Source organism: Lolium perenne, chromosome 7 (genome assembly GCF_019359855.2).
Source record: "Lolium perenne isolate Kyuss_39 chromosome 7, Kyuss_2.0, whole genome shotgun sequence".
Classification (NCBI taxonomy): Eukaryota; Viridiplantae; Streptophyta; class Magnoliopsida; order Poales; family Poaceae; genus Lolium; species Lolium perenne.
Genome location: NC_067250.2, coordinates 206,868,301 through 206,872,466, shown reverse-complemented (window position 1 = coordinate 206,872,466; position 4,166 = coordinate 206,868,301). Strand labels below are relative to the sequence as shown.

The window sequence follows — 4,166 nt, the reverse complement described above, 5'->3', positions numbered from 1 at the left end:
AAATCCTCACGGGAATCAATTTAACGGGAATCAATCACAGTAAATTTATTTACAACAGACGGAAATCCTCACGGGAATCCATCACGGGAATCCATCACATAAATTGCCATACATCACAGGAATGCATTCACATAAATTGCCATACATCACGGGAATTAATCACAGAAAATCAATCAAATTTTTTTTTCCATACATCACGGGAATCAATCACAGAAAATCAATCACAAAAAATCAATCACAAAAAATTGCCATACAACGAAATTTGCCATCGAAGCATGCAAACGCAGCCTTCGGCATCGCAGCCTGGTCGTAAACCATACAACGAAATTTGCCATCGGAGGACTGCAACTGGTCGTAAACCGCTTCACGTTCTTCTCTCCAGCGCCGACGGCGCGCTCCAGTTCTTCTTTTCAGCGTCCACGGCGCGCTCCAGTTCTTCTCAGTTCTGATTTTCAGCGTCGACAGCGCGCTCCAGTTCTTCTCTTCAGCGTCGACGGCGCGCTCCAGTCGTCGTCTGCCGGTGGTAATCAAACAAAGCTGCAATGTATTATGTATTAAGCTGGTATTATGGTACAGTTCTCTTCATAGGTAGAATGGTACAGTTCTGGTATTTTTTTACGACCATGTATTCAAAACATAAATTAAGCTGCAAGGAATAACCTTCGTCTGATTCTTATAGGTTACTGGTTAGGATAAACATCTTGCTGATTGTAGCTCGTTGCCTTTTTCGCAGCTGGCGGTGTTTTCTGTTCTTAGCATTAGCATTAGGTCTCAAGGGTCAAGTTTCTTCTCTTCTACTTTTGAGTTTTAACGAGGGCCAACAGAAATGGATCACATTAATATTGCAGAAGAGAATAATATGATGGAAATAGCTGGCGTTGTTATGTACCCAGATATGTCATGGTTTTGAACAATTGCAATGCTTAATCTAATTGTTTGATTCTTCAGATAACTATGGTTTTACTGATCAAGCCAACACGCCTGAAATCAACAGGCTTTTGCATAGACCTAACATGTTTCAGACGTTTAGTTAATAGGGAATGGTATTAGCTAGCTGTGCATGAAATGGAGCGAATAAAACTGAAAGAATGAATAGGGTGAGTATTAGGTTGACCTATTCACATAAGAATCAGGCCACCTTTATCAGTGAAAGTATTATGCATAAAATTTGTCTTTTTAAAGGTAAATATATTCACTTATCCAACGGTGTCACATTACATGTGTTTCTAATTAATGGTTGTCTTTTTGAAGGTTTTTCTTCCTTATGCATCCGCGGGTCACTTTAACTTGTTCTCCATCGATAAGCATACATGTACTGTGTCTGTTATTGATCCTTGGTCCATGCCGCCATCGTCGGAGGGTAAAATGGTTCGATCGCATAAGATGAAATTGATCTTACAAAGAATTGCAATCTACCTAACCGACGCACTTCCATTAGCACAACCTGGTTGGGATGCCGATATATTTTTCTGGCCACGCACGTCGCCAACTGATATTCCGCAAAGTTCAAGCATGTGAGTATCTCTAGAATAAAACACATATGTTTTAATTTCTTCGGTAATTAAGATAATAACGAGTCATTTATCTACAGAAAGCGTCTAGTTATTTCATTTTTTATATTATGTTCTCATGGAATGGTAAAAAGTTGGTTCATCCAATATGCACGGTGGGTACTTTACGCTGCACTTTCTATTTTTTTCACTAAAACTATACATGCTAATGACAAGTATTGTTGTGCAGAATGTTATCGACCTGAGGAAGAATTTTTTGGTACGCTTGCTCAAGTACCATCAAAATGAAGCACTCGAAAATATTCCATACATTGTACGACATACTCTAAGGAGTATCGAGGAGGACATTTTTTAAATATAAAATAGTTAATTAGTGGAGTACTTATTGCATATTCAAACGATGTCAATTATATGGTTGTTAAATATATTTCAGACTGGTTAGAATCTTATAAGTTTTTCTAAATATCTTGTGATTTTGATACACGTGATTTTTTGCAACTATTGTATTGACATAATGTGAGAAAAAAAGAAGCCGTAGCAACGCACGAGCATTCAACTAGTTCTTTTTGATTACGGAGCTTTAAGAAGGCTAATTCATGTTTGCTAGAGATAACTTGATATGATATATATGTAGGACATGACCCAACATACTTCTTTCTTAATGCTTTTCTTATTGCACAAGGCCTTAGCTTTTCACTAGCCAATGGTTTCAATATGTAGCCTTCTAATCCCAGCCTGGCAGTCCAATACCCACTTGCTATTCATCTTGCTGATCATTCACCTTCTGCAAAACTTGATGGGGTCTTTATATCCCATGGTAAAAACTTTATTGACTTGGTTTACAGAGGTTGTTATACTTCCATGGTAAAAAGCTTTGTGTTTCGATGCATTGGAAAGGGCGATGAGTGGCAGAGTGGCCACTAGACCGCCATCTTGTTATACTTCCTGGAAAAAATATGTTAGCGGTCTGAAGATATGGCATCCAAGCACTATTCCTTACTTGCATTACCTGGTTAAATTTGACATGTTTCACCATGTAATCATGTGTGCTTGTGCAGGCTATACTCAAGCTATAGTAAAACTTCCGTGTGTCTCTCCCCTTCTCTCCCTGCAGAAAAGGCGACCAGGAGAGCGACCATCTTTTCCGGCGGCGGATCCGGTGACTTCTCTCCCCCATGGGCTTCGTGCTCGTCGGGCGGAGGAGAGTTGCCGGATCTGCCGCACGGATCTGTATAGCTGTAGTCTAGTACTAGTCTACTTAGCTAGGGTTTGGCCCACCTTTGCTTCGTCTCCAATGGCAGAGGTGGTGGTCTCCAATAAATTGGCTCCAGTTCCTTCGCCGGCGCGGCGATCTCTTCCGTGGCCGGCGACTGACCTGCGAGCTTCTTCTTTCGGTCGAGTACGACGCGGCGGCTGTGGTGTCCTCGTCTCGGAATTTTGTTCTCCAGCTTCGCCGTCGCGGTGGCGCGTGCTCCAGCGCTGCTGTGAAGCTGCGGAGATTGTACAAGAGCTGGTTCAGGCCGGCGTTGCTGGCGGAGGACCGGAGGACAGCGAGACCTGCTCTGGTTTGCTTGGTTCGAGGCCGACGGATGTGGTTCTTCTCCTCGACATCGTCGATGGAGAGCTCTGGATCCGGAGCTCGATGCAGTGCTTGGGGCAAGGCCCCGACCGACGAGCCCCAACGACAAAGGTGTCGTCTTTGACGACCCACCTTCGAGGTTCAGAAAGCTGTGCGCAGCAATGGAGCCGCACCGAGCTCGGGCTGTTGGTTTCCACCCTCTTCTTTGGCGAACGCGGCGGCGGCGCCGGAGAAGGACGGCAGACGGCGGTTCTAATGCAAGGACCTTCAGGGGCTTCAATGTATTTTTCTTTGTTTGGAGGTCCTTTTTGCATTTTTGTGGGTCCACGTTCTGGTCCCTTCTGTTGTATGCGTACGTGTCCTGTATCCCAGCCGTATGAATGAATGGTACACATATTTTCTCAAAAAAAAAGGATGTTCTGGAAACTTTTCTCCCAGATGATCTGCACTTCAGGTGCAACAGAAGGATCCGTGGTAAGCTTCAGATTATGTAAGTGTCCCATCTCTATACTCCCTGTGTGCATTTTTTCCCTTGCTTCCCCACAAGTAACTTAGCTTGGTCATTTTAAGGAAACTAATAATATTCTCATACAGTTGCTATTACTCAGTAGTCCTGGAGGCCATAGGGGCTTACTGGTTAGACTACCCACAATGGGAGTATCATAGGTAGTATCATGCATTTCATGCATGCAAAATGCTGATGTGGCAGTGCAATTAAGGATGAGAGAGAGGGTACTAGTATCATAGGTAGATACTGTATCATAGCACATACTACTAGAAAAATTAATGTAAAGTAAATCTTGTACATATATATGCATTGAGATTCTACAAAATAATTAATATACGGAGACTATGATACTAGTATATGATACTATGCATTGTAGAGATAGTAACATTAGTAGTATCATACGCATGATATTTCTATATGATACTATGCATTGTGACTAGTCTTAACCAATTTGACTTCAGAGAAGATGTGATTAATGCAGTTATTACATCCTCTTTATGTCTCCCACTTCTGCTTCTGTAACAGTATATCTGCAACTTTTTTTTTCTATACCTGCAACATTATTGTG

At 42.2% G+C, this 4,166-nt stretch overlaps 1 long non-coding RNA gene across 1 annotated transcript; it reads left to right on the top strand.

The window, feature by feature from the left end:
- The first annotated feature begins 1,267 nt into the window (after positions 1-1,267).
- LOC127312368 (uncharacterized) lies at positions 1,268-1,994 on the top strand. The gene is made up of 2 exons (XR_007858292.2): positions 1,268-1,666; positions 1,741-1,994. It is a non-coding gene; the product is annotated as an uncharacterized lncRNA (long non-coding RNA).
- Positions 1,995-4,166: the final 2,172 nt, after the last annotated feature.